Below are 20,237 nucleotides of genomic sequence, written 5' to 3'. Positions count from 1 at the left end.
ACAACCAACTTTTATTTTGAAAGTGTATAGTTGTGTAGTTGTAGACAGACAAAACATCTGAAGGCTGACTTCACCCTCGGGCACTTTTGGCCTGCGATTTGTGCTTTGGTGACTGCAGGTGATCAGCAAAGTGCTGCTATATGAATAATCCTATGGGATTACTCACACTGCTGTGATTACGGCATGCTTGTGATTTTTGACGATCGCAAACGTGCTGCATGTAACATTTTCCTAGTGATTGTGTTGTGATTCTCATTCACTAAAATGAGAGTCACAAAATGTATTTACCAAAAAATTGCAGAATACTGCAATGCAAAATCGCAATCGGTAAGAAGGCTTGGAAGTTTACTAAAAGCACCAAGCAAGTGCAATAGATCTGTCTGTGTAGCATGCAGGGGCGTAGCAATAGGGGGTGCAGAGGTTGCTACAGCATCGGGACCCTTGGGCCGGAGGGGCCCTCCCTCAACTGCAGTGTTTGCTTTCTAATGGTCCTGTGCTCATAACAATCACTTCTATAGATACTTTTTATAGTGGTAATCATTAGCAAACTGTTCCCCATTCCTTTTTTGAACCTCGGACACTGTAAATGCCATTGGCAGGTTTTGGTGCGCCGTACCAACTGTTATGTATAGAGTGCTTGAGGGGCTACAATGTAAAACTTGCATCGGGGCCCACAGCTCCTTAACTACGCCAGTGATAGCATGTGCCATTGATCTATTTTGGGGTGCCCTGGATGTTCTCCCCTCCCCCTTTCCCGCAGAGTTGTACAGCAGGCTGCAATACTCAGCTGTTCCGGCCGCTTAGTCCCCGGAGTCTGTAGACATCTTTTCTTGCAGGCCTCTCCCACTAGTGTCTAAGAATGAATCAGACGCTAGAAATCCTATAATTCTCAGATGCTAGGGGGAGACGCCTGGAAGAGAAGATGTTTCCGGACTTGGAGAGTGGACGCTGGAGATGGAGAGTAATGCTGCCTGCTGCGTTACTCTGCTGTGGAGGGTCTGGGGAGACATCCGGGTCTACTCTGCCAATCCTTTGTGCCTGAGCACCCACATCTCTGCACCACACACCAATCCAGTATTAATGCATATGCATGACAGGGAATTGCATAGGACTTTTCAATAAATGACCTGCATTTGGACTGTACTTGGCGAATGTTGTTCATGTATGCTTCACTGTCCAGCCTGGATCTCCTTGTAGCTGTGAGCACGTCCTGGAGAACTGGTTTTGGATCCATGTCTCACACGTTGGAGCAGTGAGCGCACATTCTGTTTGCTGAAGTACCAAAGACAAGGCAGGCACAAGATGGATAAAAAGACACCTCTTTACTTGTGTTTCTTCAAAAGACCCTATTCCATATACTGTGAACACATTCAGGTATATCGCAAAGCATGCTGACATGGAGTGGAGCTGTGCGGTGAAAGCCTCCATAATACTTGCATCTCTTAGATGTGGATTGGCGGTGTGTAAGGATGGCATCCAGGGCCGCCATCAGAAATTTTGGGGCCCCTCACACAACATCAAGCCTGGGCCCCCCTACAGACTGCTGTGCACGCCCAGTACAGTGCCCCAGTATAGCCAGTACAGTGCCCCAGTATAGCCAGTATAGTGCCCCAGTATAGCCAGTATAGTGCCCCAGTATAGCTAGTATAGTGCCCCAGTATAGCTAGTATAGTGCCCCAGTATAGCTAGTATAGTGCCCCAGTATAGCTAGTATAGTGCCCCAGTATAGCTAGTATAGTTGCCCCCACTATTGTGCCCCAGTATAGCTAGTACAGTGCCCCAGTATAGTGCCCCAGTATAGCTAGTATAGTGCCACAGTATAGCTAGTATAGTTGCCCCCACTATTGTGCCCCAGTATAGCTAGTACAGTGCCCCAGTATGGCCAGTACAGTGCCCCAGTATAGCCAGTATAGTGCCCCAGTATAGCCAGTATAGTGCCCCAGTATAGCTAGTATAGTTGCCCCCACTATTGTGCCCCAGTATAGCTAGTATAGTGCCCCAGTATAGCCAGTATAGTGCCCCAGTATAGCCAGTATAGTGCCCCAGTATAGCCAGTATAGTGCCCCAGTATAGCCAGTATAGTGCCCCAGTATAGCCAGTATAGTGTCCCAGTATAGTGTCCCAGTATAGTGTCCCAGAATAGCTAGTATAGTGCCCAGTATAGCTAGTATAGTGCCCCAGTATAGCCAGTCTAGAGCCCCAGTATAGTGCCCCAGTATAGCCAGTATAGTGCCCCAGTATAGTTAGTATAGTGCCCCAGTATAGCTAGTATAGTGCCCCAGTATAGCTAGTATAGTGCCCCAGTATAGCCAGTATAGTGCCCCAGTATAGCTAGTATAGTGCCCCAGTATAGCTAGTATAGTGCCCCAGTATAGCTAGTATAGTGCCCCAGTATAGCCAGTATAGTGCCCCAGTATAGCTAGTATAGTGCCCCAGTATAGCCAGTATAGTGCCCCAGTATAGTATAGTGCCCCAGTATAGCTAGTATAGTTGCCCCCAGTATTGTGCCCCAGTATAGCCAGTATAGTGCCCTAGTATAGTTCCCCAGTATAGTTAGTATAGTGCCCCAGTATAGCTAGTATAGTTGCCCCACTATTGTGCCCCAGTATAGCTAGTATAGTGCCCCAGTATAGCCAGTACAGTGCCCCAGTATAGCCAGTACAGTGCCCCAGTATAGCCAGTATAGCGCCCCAGTATAGCCAGTGTAGTGCCCCAGTATAGCCAGTATAGTGCCCCAGTATAGTTCCCCAGTATGGGTAGGTGGTGCCCCCCGCTCGCCCCCGCCGCTGTTACCTTCACAGCGGCCACTTTCCCCTCTACGGCGCCTGTACTTTCCAGCAGCATCTCTCGGCTGCTGTGTGTGATGATGCAGCAGGAACCAGAGCAGCGGCTTCCTGTAACGGCGATGTGTATCACCGTTACTATGGGAACCGAGCCATGCTTCCTGTCGCATCATCACACACACAGCAGCCGAGAGATGCTGCTGGAAAGTACAGGCGCCGGAGAGGGGAGAGCGGCCGCTGTGAAGGTATTAACAGCGACGGCCGCTGGGGGAGGGGGAGCCGGAAGAGACAGCAGGTTGATGCCTGGCGGGGGGGCCCGAGGCTGCGGGCCCTGGGCCCGGCCCGGGCCCGTGACGGAAGTCACGGTTGTACCCCCCTGATGGCGGGCCTGATGGCATCTACTTAGTCTGTGCCAGGGACGGAGCAACCTAACAGCCATTTCGTCCAAGGGAGTGAAGTGCTCACTTGCTGTGTTATTATTATTTATACAGCGCAAGTATATTTTGTAGCGCTTTATAAAGCACAATAAGACGACAAGGGGAACATAGGTACAACCCAAAAAAATGTACAGCAGAGTCTCAAGCAGCACCACTATTGCAACAAAAACAGTAAACATTAGGAGGATGACCCTGCCCTTACAAGCTTACAATCTAAAGGGTTGTGGGGGCAGGGGACACACTAGATGGGGGGGGGGGGGGGGCCTAGATGAGGCAGTGAGCCTTTGCTTCTGATTAGATTGTGAACAGTAAGTAAATAGGGGGCTATAAAATGTTATAAGCTTGTCTGAAAAAGTGTGTTTTAAGAGTGCGTTGGAAGATGGCCAGGTTTCAGGGGAGGACTGGGACCTTTTGGCCTGGGGGGACAACACAAACTAGAGGCCCGATTCACGGCATCCCCAGCCCAAAGCCATATCTTTCTTGTGTGCAAATCTTCAAATTGTGATGACTAACAGCCCCAGCCCCAGACACACACACACACACTATGTACCTGATGCCTAACCCCATTTCTCCGCACAATCTACCTGTCTGTGTCTTATGCCTAACCAGGAGTTATCAGGCTTTTTTTTTTTTTATGAAAATAAGTGCTACTTACCCAGGGCTCGTCCAGCCCCAAGCTCCCAGCATGTCCCTTGCCGCTGCTCTGCAGTCAGCTGTTCGCTGCCGCTGCCTCCCAGCCCCCGGCGATGACGTCAGGCCGACTGCGCCTGTGCGAGCTGCGCTGTCAATCACCGCCACATGGACCAGAGCGTACTGTGCAGACGCAGAACTACTGCACCTGCGCAGTACACTCCGGTCTATGTGGCGGTGATTGACAGTGCTGCTTGAACAGGCGCAGTACAGGCCGACATCCAGGTCGGACTGGTGCCATCGCCGGGGACTGGGAGGCAGCGGCAGCGAATGGCTGACTGCAGAGCTGCGGCGAAGGACATGCTGGGAGCGTGGGGCTGGAGGAAGCCCCGGGTAAGTAGCACTTATTTCATTAAAAATGCCTGATAACTCCTGTAAACAACCCCCCCCCCCCCACACACACACACACAAACCTACCTACCTGGTGATGCCTAACCCCACTCCTGCCCATCCACCGTACAAACTACTTGTCTGACACCTAACCCCCCCCCCTTCCAACTACCTGTTTGACAGTGCCTAACTGCCTGCCTCCCCCCTCCCCTGCCGCCAATCACACCACAAGAAGAAAAAACGTTCCCCCTCAGGCCAGGGTCAGAATGGGGATGATTATCACACAAAAAACTGGCCTGGGCAGAGAATTGAATTTGACAGCAGTAGCAGGCAGGCAGCAAAGTGTGAGTAACTCAGTGACAAGAAGGGAGAAGAAGTACAGAAACAAAATTTATAAAAACCACCTTCTCCTCTGGCGACCTGGACCCGACCTCCTCTATCCTCCTGTCTCCTCAGTCCTACACCTCCTCCTCCTCCTCCACAGCAGCAAGCAGCTATAGGTGGCATCTCCGACTCCCAGCCCCCAGAGTGTCCGACTCCTCCAGCCAAGACAGCCAGCCAGCCAGCCAGCCACTCGAAGCCGCAGCTCCAGGCCCCCAGCCCCCCCAGCACAGAAAGCTGAAGAGTGAGACAGCTCACTCCGACGACACCTCAGGCACAGCAGCACAGGGGAGGACTGTGTCCGACTCCTCCAGCCAGGCCAGCCAGCCACTCGTAGCCACAGCTCCAGGCCCCCAGCCCCCCCAGCACAGAAAGCTGAAGAGTGAGACAGCTCACTCCGATGACACCGCAGGCACAGCAGCACGTTGCGGGCGGCAATGGCTCCAGGCGGGGGGCGGAGTCAAGCAGGGTCAACCCACCGGGCCGGAGAGGACCTAAGCTATTTGTGTCCTTGTGCCGCTCACATCCACCGCAGGTGCAGCCACGCACAAGGGCACACCACAGCCGGCCGCCTAAGCCCCTTCTCTGATTGGATACTTCAACTTGCCGGGAAATATCGCGCGAGGTTGCGATCCCCACTGCGAACCTGTCACTTGTGGTATGTCTGCAGCCGCTGCATATAGCAGCGGCTGGCCCTAATTACTTAAGATTCGGGCGGCCCGGGGGGCAGTTGCCCCCCGTCCCCCTGGGCCAGTCCTCCCCTGCCAGGTTTGGAGCATGACGAACAGGCTGTGGAAGCGGGGATGCCAACCCAATTTCTCATTTTTACTGGACAAAATGGTAAAAAAAATCTGGACACCCCAAATTTTGGACGGACAGGGGGCGGAGTCAAGGGTGGAGTCAGTAGCGGGCTTTTTAGAGAACTTATTGTTTATTTCGGGAAGAAGAAACATAGCTAAAGCAAGTGATTACTGCATAAAGGTCATGTGAAACAGCCCTACTGAACTGAGAAGAATTGTTTACCCATAAAAGAAACATGATGTAAGTGCTATATGCTACATAATAATAATAATAATAATAATAATAATAATAATAATAATAATATGGTAAGATATTAGACTATGACTATGGTAGGATTAGATTGTGAGCTCCTCTGAGGACAGTCAGTGACATGACTTATGTACTCTGCAAAGTACTGCAGAATATGTTACTTCTATATAAATACATAATAATAATATTATTACATTAGGCTATGGTAGGGATTAGATTGTGAGCACCTCTGAGGACAGTCGGTAGCATTGACTATGCACTCTGTAAAGTGCAGCAGAAGATGTCAGTGCTATATGAATACATATGTAAATACATAATAATAATATTATGGTCGGACATTAGACTATGATTATGGTAGGGATTAGATTGTGAGCTCCTCTGAGGACAATCGGTGACATGACTATGTACTCTGTAAAGCGCTGCAGAAGATATCAGCACTATATAAATGCTAAATAATAAGTGATCCTTGCTGATGCAGTTCATAGTTTCCTGTCACGATAGATAATACGCTCATGTCCCTGAATTCATCAGCGCTGCCACAGCGGAGGTCTGCTATACTGTATAGAAAGAGCAGTGAACAAACGCCTTAGAAAGATGCTGGCAGAAGTGGCAGGATGGGAGAAAACAATGCCACTACACATTGAAAATATATATATTTTTTTTTTTTCCACTCATTTAGCAGTGATTGAACTGTTCCTCACCTCTCACACATACACTGCAGCAGGAAACCCCTGAATAGAGGGAACTGTGAATTTGCTCTGCATTTGATGCTGAATACAGGCATGAATGGCCTATATGTGACCTGGTCAGTGGTCACAGACAGCCGCTGTAGTGAAAAATTTAGCTACCCATCATATTTTGCAACTTGCCATAGAGGACAGTGTATGACTGTGTAGGCGTGGCTCCTCTCTGTTAACACGCCTGTAATTTTTTGCAACCACAGATCCCATTGAGCTACAAGGGGGATTGTTCCCTCCAGGGGGGGTTATTAATTGAGCAAGAGGGGGGATTGTTCCCTGCAGGGGGGGTTATTAGTTGAGCAAGAGGGGGGATTGTTCCCTCCAGGGGGGGTTATTAGTTGGGCAAGAGGGGGGATTGTTCCCTCCAGGGGGGTTATTAGTTGAGCAAGAGGGAAGGGTTCTGTGTGAGAATAGGGTTTGGTTGGGTTGCATTTTCTGATACAGATAGGTTAAAGTCAATGGTTAGGTTACACTTTCTGATAGCTATACCTATAAATAAGTGCAACCGGTTGCAAAATCTGATAAAGTTGCAAAACATTTCACCACACCGTCAGCCAGACCAGAGCAGCCCCGATGGAATGTGAGGAGGGACAGCATTTACTGAGCCAGCTACTGTGCTGCATGCTGGCCAGACCCTCCGAGGTGTAGTGAGCCCAATTGTGACTCACTTGTTTCTGTCCCCATGCTGTCCCAGTCATCTGAAGAAAGCTCACGAGGCTGGAGGCGGAGCCAGGCACGCTGGAGGACGCCAGTACAGACTACAGAGATAAGGGATCTTACTGGCTGCAAGGGGTGAGGCTGAGTGATGTATTTCAGCAAGAGGGAGGAGCTGCAGTACATCACAATTGTAAGAATGCACATGCCGACTTGCTAAGTAAATTAAACGGACACACAGTGCAAAAATACGGGCAGTACGGACGGGACTAATTTGCCTCATTTTTTACTGACTGTCCGTGAATTGACAGACGCTTGGCAACCCTGTGTGGAAGAGAGCTCCAGATGAGGGCCCTCATACCAGCGTGTCATTGGATTCCAGTGTGGCACGTGCTGCCGACTTCTGTCTTTTTTGGCGTATCCTCGCCACTCAACGTGCTGCATTTCAGGCCTCTGTCTCGCAAGGTGGTTGCCAAGCAATGATGTGCAGCAAAACCTCCTTATTTTGGCCTGTATGTTGGTTTGCACCATTGCCATCTTGTGGCCAAATAAGGGTATTGGCTTGGTATACGGAGAAGCGGGTTCCTTCGATTTACTATAAACTAAATCAAGGGATAGAGAAAGGAGGAGAGAGAGACCATGTGAGCCCAAAAATATCTGAACACTCTTCTTTTAAAGGGGAAACTATACAAATAGGGTAAATTGCATCAAGTCCAGAGTGACCAGATGTCCCGGATTGCCCGGGACGCGTCCTGGATTCGGGGTCCGCTGTCCCAGGCTGCATGAGGTCCCGGGAAACGTCCCGCTTTCAGCAGCGGGACGTCCCGGCCTCGGGACTCTGGCCACTCTATCCTCATGAACTGGCAGCGGCGTCTATAGACGCCGTGCCAGTTCATTGCCTGCAGCCCCGCTCCAGCCTCCTTAGTCTTCGGTGTCTGTTCCGACACCGGCAGGCGAGCAGGGCTACGGAAAGATGGCTGCCGAAGCCCTGTACTGGAGACTATTTGTGTCTCCAGTACAGGGCTTCGGGCGCCATCTTGCCATAGCCCTGTCAGCGCGGGAGACGAGCAGGAGGAAGGTGGTCCCGGGAGCAGCGCGTCAGAGGCCGGAGACTTCTGCCAGGTGAGTAAATGCTTTCTTTTCCAGGTGAAATGTTTGCCCGCATTGCGTTTCTTTTCTGGTGAAATGTTTGCCCGCATTGCGTTTCTTTTCTGGTGAAATGTTTGCCCGCATTGCGTTTCTTTTCTGGGGAAATGTTTGCCCGCATTGCGTTTTTTTTCTGGGGAAATGTTTGCCCGCATTGCGTTTCTTTTCTGGGGAAATGTTTGTCCGCATTGCGTTAATTTTCTGGTAAAATGTTTGCCCGCATTGCGTTTATTTTCTGGTGAAATGTTTGCCTGCATTGCGTTTATTTTCTGGTGAAATGCTTGCCCGCATTGCGTTTATTTTCTGGTGAAATGTTTGCCCGCATTGCGTTTTAATTTGTACTGACATGTTGCCCGCAATGCGTTTATTTTGTACTGACATGTTTGCCCGCATTGCGTTTATTTTGTACTGACATGTTGCCCGCATTGTGTTTCTTTTCTGGGGAAATGTTTGCCCGCATTGCGCTAATTTTCTGGTGAAATGTTTGCCCGCATTGCGTTTATTTTCTGGTAAATTGTTTGCCCGCATTGCGTTTATTTTCTGGTGAAATGTTTGCCCGCATTGCGTTTATTTTCTGGTGAAATGTTTGCCCGCATTGCGTTTATTTTCTGGTGAAATGTTTGCCCGCATTGCGTTTATTTTCTGGTGAAATGTTTGCCCGCATTGCGTTTATTTTCTGGTGAAATGTTTGCCCGCATTGCATTTATTTTGTACTGACATGTTTGCCCGCATTGCGTTTATTTTGTACTGACATGTTTGCCCGCATTGCGTTTATTTTGTACTGACATGTTTGCCCGCATTGCGTTTATTTTGTACTGACATGTTTGCCCGCATTGCGTTTATTTTGTGCTGACATGTTGCCCATTGCGTTTATTTTCTGGTGTCCGGGGTAACTGTTACTGCATTTATTATTTAATGGTCATAGATGGCTATGTTTGCTGCTTTGTGGTTCTGGTATACTATTAGCATCACACAGTTTCTGCACACCCATGAAGCAAAGTCTCGTTTGTCCACATCATGGCGTAAACACTGCTTTCTTATGCCTCGCTGTTACATCATTACGTTAGCTCCGCCCATACAATGTCATGGCCACGCCCATTTTCCGCCGCGGCGCTCCTCAGTCCTCCCCACTTTTCGCCCCCCCCCCCCCCCCCCGCGCCCCCCCTCCCCGTCCCAGGTTGGACCCACAAAAATCTGGTCACTTTAGATAAGTAGATACAAAGCGTGATAGTCATATAATTATGCGCTAGAGCAAGGACATTTGGGGCCTAGTGCAAAACTTTTTATTAGAAAATCATAGCTCCCAACTGTCTTTGGGAGCCCTGTCCCTCTTTCCTCCTCATTTGTCCCTCTTTCAGGACTTTGTCCCTCTTTCTATGTAAATATATATATTTCTCTACTAAAAATGTGTTTTATTGACTTTATTTCTTTCCTTTAAATTGATATATTACTAATTTTAAAATGTTAATATGATGGAAAATGAAGCAGGATAGAAAGGACCACTGTGGTTTGAATTATAAAACAACATATTTGGAATCTTTATGGTATGCGTGACACTGACTAGAGGTGTGACTAAAGGCGTGATCAGGGGTGTGGCAGGGGCATGGCTTAAGTGTCCCTCTTTCTCATCTCAAAAAGTTGGGAGGTATGGAAAAATGCAGCACTGGGTTGGTGGTGGTGGTGGGGGGTTAAAAGGAGGATGCGGGCCACCACTGCCTAGCACCCTGGATACATGGAGGTAAAAGTTTTTATAGTGTTTTCCTGCCTTATGTATCCTTTTAAAGCAGTGAGGCCCGGTTACATTAGAGTTAAAAAAAAAACCTGGTCTGTTTCCGGATCGAAAGAGAACGGATGCAAATGGAGCCAATGCTAACCTATGGATCCGTTCATATCCGTCCGTTCAAACGGGTCTGTTCTACATGATCCGCTGAATGGACCGCAAGTTAGCTGCTGCACTAATTTTTCCGGACAGCCGAGCCCAGCGGAACAGAAGCTAAAGCACTGCATTGGGGATAATGAGAAACTGGAACATTTGTTCACACTAGTGAACAAACGGACCGTTCTAAATAGAAAAATACACTTTGGGGGTGGGATTCTGGGGGTATGTGGGGAAACGGAATCGTCCGGTGATCAGATCCGTTTTCACGGATCCATTTGCCACTTCAACACAAGTGTGAACTGGGCCTTATAGTAACCTTTTGTACATTTTTTAAAAATAAAAGGATACTGTTTACTTAGCAACCTTATAACACCTGTTCTCCAGTCATGTGATATTGGTGGTGGATGATTTGAGTATGTCTAGTATAGCTCTTCTAGTGAGAAAGATAAACCTGTATCTCAGAGTCTTGTGTGAAGAGCATGGGCTCGATTCACAAAGCGGTGCTAACCCAGTTAGTACGCCTAAAAGACTTTAGGCGTGATAACCATTGCACCACGCTGGTGAAAAGCCAGTTTAGGCGTGATAAGTGCACCAGACTTTGCTAGCACAAAACTTTTGATCAGCTGTGCACTGCGGTGCTAACCCAGTTGGTGCTATAGTTATCACGCCTAAACCTATCACGCCTAAACTTATCACACCTAAACGTATCATGCCTAAACTGAGTTTAGGCGTGATAAAGGGCTTTTCACCAGCGTGCTAACTGTTAGCACCGCTTTGTGAATCAAGCCCCATGTATTCATCTGTTGCCCAGAAAAAACAGTTTCATTTAAAAATCAGTTCTGTAAAATGACAGTTGGAAGCAGAATAAACATGTCAATCAACCGACATTCATGGTGGTCACATACACTGAGGAAGGCAAATGACTCCTTATACTCGTCAGAGATTCAAAACATGAATTATAAAATCTAAAGGCTGTAAAAAAAATCACAAAGTAGGCAAATTATAATTATCATTACTTATCGGTGAATGCATACACACGCACAATTAGGCCCCGTTCACACTTAGAAATGCAAAATGCTAGCGATTAGTGCTAGTATTTTGTGCCAGCGATTTTTACGCCATAAAACGCATATCTTTCACAGGACATTTTATCGTTTTTTTGATTGATTGTGATTCACGATTGAAATACAGTGTAATAGCAATCGCTCAAAAAATGCAAAAAAATAAATAAAATGCGTGTTTGCGTTTAGCGCTAATCGGGAATCGCTGGTGATTGCAGCAGTGAGATCACTGCCATGTAGTTAACATTGCGCTTGCGATCACTGGCAATAAGCAGTAAATGCCTGCTAATCGCCTAAGTGTGAATGGGTCCTTACTGTCATCCCACAGGGATCAGGACTCAGTCCCTCCCCAGCCTAAGGAGGCATCAGTTGCTCTGGAGGATGGGGGGAGACAATGGAGTGGCTTAGTGTGGGAGGGGTAAGGAGGAGAACAGTCAACTCCACCGATATGATCCGCCACTCCGGATCTCTCAGCGATGCTTTTACACCTGCTAGTTTCTCGGAAGAGAGTTCCCCAACTGGCCAGGACTAGTGTTGGGCGAACACCTAGATGTTCGGGTTCGCGAACGTTCGCCGAACATCGCCGCGATGTTCGGGTGTTCGACCCGAACTCCGAACATAATGGAAGTCAATGGGGACCCGAACTTTCGTGCTTTGTAAAGCTTTCTTACATGCTACATACCCCAAATTTGCAGGGTATGTGCACCTTGGGAGTGGGTACAAGAGGGAAAAAATTTAGCAAAAAGAGCTTATAGTTTTTGAGAAAATCGATTTTAAAGTTTCAAAGGGAAAACTGTCTTTTAATGCGGGAAATGTCTGTTTTCTTTGCACAGGTAACATGCTTTTTGTCGGCATGCAGTCATAAATGTAATACATATAAGAGGTTCCAGGAAAAGGGACCGGTAACGCTAACCCAGCAGCAGCACACATGATGGAACAGGAGGAGGGTGGCGCAGGAGGAGAAGGCCACGCTTTGAGACACAACAACCCAGGCCTTGCATGAGGACAAGAAGCGTGCGGATAGCAATTTGCATTTTGTCGCCATGCAGTCATAAATGTAATACAGATGAGAGGTTCAATAAACAGGGACCGGAAACGCTAACCCATCACAGATGTTCATTGTTCATGTTACTTGGTTGGGGTCCGGGAGTGTTGCGTAGTCGTTTCCAATCCAGGATTGATTCATTTTAATTTGAGTCAGACGGTCTGCATTTTCTGTGGAGAGGCGGATATGCCGATCTGTGACGATGCCTCCGGCAGCACTGAAACAGCGTTCCGACATAACGCTGGCTGCCGGGCAAGCCAGCACCTCTATTGCGTACATTGCCAGTTTGTGCCAGGTGTCTAGCTTCGATACCCAATAGTTGAAGGGTGCAGATGGATTGTTCAACACAGCTATGCCATTTGACATGTAGTCCTTGACCATCTTCTCCAGGCGATCGGTGTTGTAGGTGGATCTGCACGCTTGCTGTTCTGTGTGCTGCTGCATGGGTGTCAGAAACTTTTTCCACTCCAAGGACACTGCCGATACCATTCCCTTTTGGGCACTAGCTGCGGCTTGTGTTGTTTGCTGCCCTCCTGGTCGTCCTGGGTTTGCGGAAGTCAGTCTGTCGGCGTACAACTGGCTAGAGGAGGGGGAGGATGTCAATCTCCTCTCTAAAGTCTCCACAAGGGCCTGCTGGTATTCTTCCATTTTGACCTGTCTGACTCTTTCTTCAAGCAGTTTTGGAACATTGTGTTTGTACCGTGGATCCAGAAGGGTATAAACCCAGTAATTGGTGTTGTCCAGAATGCGCACAATGCGTGGGTCGCGTTCAATGCAGTCCTAGGCTGAAGAGGTCATAGCCTAGGGTCACAAAAACCTGTTTATTTGGGCAATTTCAATGGTGGCGAGCCTGACGTACATAAATCGCAGCAATGGCCGTTAGCAATGTCTGAATCTCACGAAATGTCTCATGCAGGTAGAAGACATATTGTTAGACTTGGGCTCCAAAGATGGGTTCCCTACATCTCTGCAAACCAGAGTTACAGGGCTCCAAATTTGGTAAAATCCCCCATAGGCTTTCATTGGGCCTCCTATTTACAGTTCCAAAATCTCACATCTTTTCAAAGGGCAATTGCTCAGCAGTGGCAAATTTTCTAGCATTGTAGGGACCCTTAGGGGGAACATGACTGGTGAGTTTCGGGCCCCTAGGCCGAAGAGGTCATAGCCTAGGGTCACAAAAACCTGTTTATTTGGGCTATTTCAATGGTAGTGATGGTGACGTACATAAATCTCAGCCATGGCCGTTAGCAACGTCTGAATTTCACGAAATGTCTCATGCAGGTAGAAGACATATTGTTAGACTTGGATTCCAAAGATGGGGTCCCTACATCTCTGCAAACCAGAGTTACAGGGGTCCAAAATTGGTAAAATCCCCCATAGGCTTTTATTGCCTCCCTATTTCACTTTCCAAAATCTCACATCTTTTCAAAGGGCAATGGCTCAGCAGTGGCAAATTTTCTAGTATTGTAGGGACCCTTAGGGGGAACATGACTGGTGAGTTTCGGGCCCCTAGGCCGAAGAGGTCATAGCCTAGGGTCACAAATACCTGTTTATTTGGGCTATTTCAATGGTAGTGATGCTGACGTACATAAATCTCAGCCATAGCCGTTAGCAACGTCTGAATTTCACGAAATGTCTCATGCAGGTAGAAGACATATTGTTAGACTTGGATTCCAAAGATGGGGTCCCTACATCTCTGCAAACCAGAGTTACAGGGGTCCAAAATTGGTAAAATCCCCCATAGGCTTTTATTGCCTCCCTATTTCACTTTCCAAAATCTCACATCTTTTCAAAGGGCAATTGCTCAGCAGTGGAAAATTTTCTAGCATTGTAGGGACCCTTAGGGGGAACATGACTGGTGAGTTTCGGGCCCCTAGGACGAAGAGGTCATAGCCTAGGGTCACAAAAACCTGTTTATTTGGGCTATTTCAATGGTAGTGATGGTGACGTACATAAATCTCAGCCATGGCCGTTAGCAACGTCTGAATTTCACGAAATGTCTCATGCAGGTAGAAGACATATTGTTAGACTTGGATTCCAAAAATGGGGTCTCTACATCTCTGCAAACCAGAATTACAGGGCTCCAAAATTGGTAAAATCCCCCATAGGCTTTTATTGCCTCCCTATTTCACTTTCCAAAATCTCACATCTTTTCAAAGGGCAATGGCTCAGCAGTGGCAAATTTTCTAGCATTGTAGGGACCCTTAGGGGGAACATGACTGGTGAGTTTCGGGCCCCTAGGCCGAAGAGGTCATAGCCTAGGGTCACAAAAACCTGTTTATTTGGGCTATTTCAATGGTAGTGATGGTGACGTACATAAATCTCAGCCATGGCCGTTAGCAACGTCTGAATTTCACGAAATGTCTCATGCAGGTAGAAGACATATTGTTAGACTTGGATTCCAAAGATGGGGTCCCTACATCTCTGCAAACCAGAGTTACAGGGGTCCAAAATTGGTAAAATCCCCCATAGGCTTTTATTGCCTCCCTATTTCACTTTCCAAAATCTCACATCTTTTCAAAGGGCAATGGCTCAGCAGTACCAAATTTTCTAGCATTGTAGGGACCCTTAGGGGGATCATGACTGGTGAGTTTTGCCACTGCTGAGCCATTGCCCTTTGAAATGGTGTGAGATTTTGGAACGGTAAATAGTAGGCCCAATGAAAGCCTATGGGGGATTTTACCAATTTTGGAGCCCTGTAATTCTGGTTTGCAGAGAAGTAGAGACCCCATCTTTGGAATCCAAGTCTAACAATATGTCTTCTACCTGCATGAGACATTTCGTGAAATTCAGACGTTGCTAACGGCCATGGCTGAGATTTATGTACGTCAGCATCACTACCATTGAAATAGCCCAAATAAACAGGTTTTTGTGACCCTAGGCTATGACCTCTTCGTCCTAGGGGCCCGAAACTCACCAGTCATGTTCCCTCTAAGGGTCCCTACAATGCTAGAAAATTTGCCACTGCTGAGCAATTGCCCTTTGAAAAGATGTGAGATTTTGGAAAGTGAAATAGGGAGGCAATAAAAGCCTATGGGGGATTTTACCAATTTTGGACCCCTGTAACTCTAGTTTGCAGAGATGTAGGGACCCCATCTTTGGAATCCAAGTCTAACAATATGTCTTCTACCTGCATGAGACATTTCGTGAAATTCAGATGTTGCTAACGGCCATGGATGAGATTTATGTACGTCAGCATCACTACCATTGAAATAGCGCAAATAAACAGGTTTTTGTGACCCTAGGCTATGACCTCTTCGGCCTAGGGGCCCGAAACTCACCAGTCATGTTCCCCCTAAGGGTCCCTACAATGCTAGAAAATGTGCCACTGCTGAGCAATTGCCCTTTGAAAAGATGTGAGATTTTGGAAAGTGAAATAGGGAGGCAATGAAAGCCTATGGGGGATTTTACCAATTTTGGACCCCTGTAACTCTGGTTTGCAGAGATGTAGGGACCCCATCTTTGGAATCCAAGTCTAACAATATGTCTTCTACCTGCATGAGACATTTCGTGAAATTCAGACGTTGCTAACGGCCATGGCTGAGATTTATGTACGTCACCATCACTACCATTGAAATAGCCCAAATAAACAGGTTTTTGTGACCCTAGGCTATGACCTCTTCGGCCTAGGGGCCCGAAACTCACCAGTCACGTTCCCCCTAAGGGTCCCTACAATGCTAGAAAATTTGCCACTGCTGAGCAATTGCCCTTTGAAAAGATGTGAGATTTTGGAACTGTAAATAGGAGGCCCAATGAAAGCCTATGGGGGATTTTACCAAATTTGGAGCCCTGTAACTCTGGTTTGCAGAGATGTAGGGAACCCATCTTTGGAGCCCAAGTCTAACAATATGTCTTTTACCTGCATGAGACATTTCGTGAGATTTAGACGTTGCTAACGGCCATTGCTGTGATTTATGTACGTCAGACTCGCCACCATTGAAATTGCCCAAATAAACAGGTTTTTGTGACCCTAGGCTATGACCTCTTCGGCCTAGGACTGCATTGAACGCGACCCACGCATTGTGCGCATTCTGGACAACACCAATTACTGGGTTTATACCCTTCTGGATCCACGGTACAAACACAATGTTCCAAAACTGCTTGAAGAAAGAGCCAGACAGGTCAAAACGGAAGAATACCAGCAGGCCCTTGTGGAGACTTTAGAGAGGAGATTGACATCCTCCCCCTCCTCTAGCCAGTTGTACGCCGACAGACTGACTTCCGCAAACCCAGGACGACCAGGAGGGCAGCAAACAACACAAGCCGCAGCTAGTGCCCAAAAGGGAATGGTATCGGCAGTGTCCTTGAAGTGGGAAAATTTTCTGACACCCATGCAGCAGCACACAGAACAGCAAGCGTGCAGATCCACCTACAACACCGATCGCCTGGAGAAGATGGTCAAGGACTACATGTCAGATGGCATAGCTGTGTTGAACAATCCATCTGCACCCTTCAACTATTGGGTATCGAAGCTAGACACCTGGCACAAACTGGCAATGTACGCAATAGAGGTGCTGGCTTGCCCGGCAGCCAGCGTTATGTCGGAACGCTGTTTCAGTGCTGCCAGAGGCATCGTCACAGATCGGCGTATCCGCCTCTCCACAGAAAATGCAGACCGTCTGACTCAAATTAAAATGAATCAATCCTGGATTGGAAACGACTACGCAACACTCCCGGACCCCAACCAAGTAACATGAACAATGAACATCTGTGATGGGTTAGCGTTTCCGGTCCCTGTTTATTGAACCTCTCATCTGTATTACATTTATGACTGCATGGCGACAAAATGCAAATTGCTATCCGCACGCTTCTTGTCCTCGTGCAAGGCCTGGGTTGTTGTGTCTCAAAGCGTGGCCTTCTCCTCCTGCGCAACCCTCCTCCTGTTCCATCACGTGTGCTGCTGCTAAGTTAGCGTTACCGGTCCCTTTTCCTGGAACCTCTTATATGTATTACATTTATGACTGTATGCCGACAAAAAGCATGTTACCTGTGCAAAGAAAACAGACATTTCCCGCATTTAAAAGACAGTTTTCCCTTTGAAATTTTAAAATCGATTTTCTCAAAAACTATAAGCTCTTTTTGCTAAAAATGTTTTCCTCTTGTACCCACTCCCAAGGTGCATATACCCTGTAAATTTGGGGTATGTAGCATATAAGGAGGCTTTACAAAGCACGAAAGTTCGGGTCCCCATTGACTTCCATTATGTTCGGAGTTCGGCTCGAACACCCGAACATCGCGGCCATGTTCGGCCCGAACCCGAACATCTAGATGTTCGCCCAACACTACACGTGACCCGTTCGGCCAATCACAGCGCTAGCCGAACGTTCGGGTAACGTTCGGCCATGCGCTCTTAGTTCGGCCACATGGCCGAACAGTTTGGCCGAACACCATCAGGTGTTCGGCCGAACTCGAACATCACCCGAACAGGGTGATGTTCTGCAGAACCCGAACAGTGGCGAACACTGTTCGCCCAACACTAGCCAGGACCCCTCTAGTGTGTGTAAGAGGCTGTATTATGCACTTCTGTGACACATAATTGCTTTGAAGGATACCACAGCTGAAATTTACTTACCTGGCACTTCTTCCAGCCCCTGTAGGCGTGAATCAGGGTCAAACCCAGGATTTTCAAAGGGGGGATTCCTGAAAGGTCTCCCTCAGCCACACACAATACAGTATAATAATATAGTAGGACATTATGCTGGGTACACATAATGCCCCACTGACAGGATCTGACAATTATTTCCTAAATGTCCAATCGAGAATGGGATTGAGCAGGAGCAGTTTGGATACAGAAAATAATGAGGACAGCTGACATTGCTAATGAAGGGGAAAGTGAAGCATTCATACAGCAGGGCATAGGGCTGTGCCCATACCTGACTCTGTTAAGTTCTCCAGAGCTGCTTTATGCTCTGTACACACGCTGCTGCGTTTTACATCCAAAGTCAACTGTAGCAGGTCCCCAGACACTGCACCGGCCCGGGTCTGAGGGGGGATTCTGGGCAGCTGTAATCCCCCCCCCTGCATTTGCCTATGTGTATGTCCCTCGCTGTCCTCCCAGTGGTGCTCTTCACTCTGTTTGGCCCTCTACAGCAGCCGAGTCGGCCAAGTTGCACAGTACTGTGCTTGGACTGGTCTGTTGGCATGGGTCCATGATCATGCTCCCCCATGTGTGCTACATCAAGCCCCGTAGCTGTGCATATACGCAGAATGCTCCCACTCCCAGAATGCTACAGGACCGCGATCAAGGGTGCCCGCCGCTGGGCCAGTGCGTGCGCAGTACTATGCGGCTTGGGCAACTTAGCTGCTGTAGCGGGCCAAACAGCGGAGTGATGAAGATGACTGGGAGTTACATACAAGCCTATGGGGACTGGAAGAAGCCCCAGGTTAGTAAAAGAACACTCTTTAATTTCAGCTCTGGTATACTTTTAAACAAGGTTTAGGGGTCACAAACCATGAATTGTCAGCCTATTCTTTCTAATAAATTTTGAATTGCTGGAAGTGCAAAATACGAGGGTCACCTGGAAAGTGACAGCTGTTTCCATCCTATAAAGTAAACCTATCATTTATTTTATAATAGACACTGTATCGTCTGATTATTTCTCCACATAATCACCTCCCTAATTTCATACATTTTACAAGGTTTTTCAATCCCTTAGTTGTAGTAGCATCACACTCCTCACCTATGATTTGGAGGAATTGGGAGGGGTTTCATGTTGATGCTGTTGGACAAGCAGTTACCAGCATTCTGCAGGGAGAAAGGAGATTAACCTGATAGAAGCAAGTTAAGTTACACGGAAGGAATATCTTGTGGCATATGAAAGCAAATGGTTGTTCATTTCTGGATGCTGTCTGTACTTCAGTGATATTTTAGCACTACAATATTTATCTCTGTACCTCTTCCTCAGGCTGGGCCATGAAACTTTTTGCCTCGGTCTCATAGTACTGGAAGAATTCTGCAAGGAGATGGCGGCAACAGCTTGTGTCACCCACTACCCACTTGGTGTTTAACATGTGAAAAAGTGACTCTGATATGGCCAAGAATTCAAGTGCAATACTTGTTTTTAATAATGGATCAGTTGAAGATAAAATAGGACTACATAGAATATCTTTTTACACTAGTTTGCACCTTATTTCCCAGGCTGCCAGCCTCAACTCCTAAGCCAGGACTCTTGTCTGTAGGTACAGTGCCTTCCCATCCATCTCTCCTATGAGGATTACATCAGCGACATCTAGTGGCTGAACTGCTAACTGCTGCAATACTTCTGTGTCTATCTATGTGCAGCTGTTTTCCCCAGGTGTCATTTTATTACCAAGGAAAACAAAAGTTTGCTTTCTTAAAACAGAATGAATTTGCGATAATTCAGGTTGGAGTGAGCATCCGAGATATCTCCCAGTGCATCACTGCTGAATATATGCAAACTAACCATTGTTGCCCTTAGAAGCTAAGCACACCTACAGATCCGCTGGAATGCAATGATGTGTCAGCTTGTTAAGGTGCACAGAGCCATAATAATCCAATATGCATACAGACTGTTTTGGATTGGTTGATCCTCATCAGTGCATGACATGGATTAATTTGGCTCTATGGAGTAGGGCTTGAAACGCAGGATTTTATTACCAGAAACTGTTTTTTTCAGCTTTTGTAGCCTGATTATGTTTTATACTCTTTCTCACAGTGCTGGGCAGCTCATACTCTTTATGTTGTGATCCATGTACATAGACACATTCTGTGCACCTGAATTTTTTTTGCATGCTACAATGTTGGCTCCACCACACCAGGCCTGAAGGAGAAACACACAGACACAAGTAGGATTTATATCTGAACTGCATATTGATGGTTTTAAAGTAAAAAAGTTTGAATCTGGATGATCCGTGCCCCTTGAGATGTTCTGTAAAAGTAAGGTGTGATGGCTCAGCCTGTAAGGTTCATGTAGTGATGGTGCTCCTGGGGCCATGTACATTGGCATAGCATTGAATGTACCCTGCCTGCAGATCCAGCAGTGCTCCATTTACTTATTGTGCAGCTGTGTGCCTTCCCTTT

The 20,237-nt window shown here is 47.4% G+C and overlaps 1 long non-coding RNA gene across 1 annotated transcript in view; it reads left to right on the top strand.

Moving 5' to 3' along the window:
* The first annotated feature begins 2,953 nt into the window (after positions 1–2,953).
* LOC137521882 (uncharacterized) overlaps positions 2,954–20,237 on the top strand; it is a 29,033-nt gene continuing 11,749 nt past the window's right edge. The window contains exon 1 of the long non-coding RNA XR_011022232.1: positions 2,954–3,028. This is a non-coding gene — a long non-coding RNA (uncharacterized lncRNA). The remainder of the gene's footprint in view (positions 3,029–20,237) is intronic.

This window comes from Hyperolius riggenbachi, chromosome 6, assembly GCF_040937935.1.
Source record: "Hyperolius riggenbachi isolate aHypRig1 chromosome 6, aHypRig1.pri, whole genome shotgun sequence".
NCBI classification, from domain to species: Eukaryota; Metazoa; Chordata; class Amphibia; order Anura; family Hyperoliidae; genus Hyperolius; species Hyperolius riggenbachi.
Note: the sequence above shows the minus strand (reverse complement) of the source record. Positions and strands in the feature narration are given on the sequence as shown.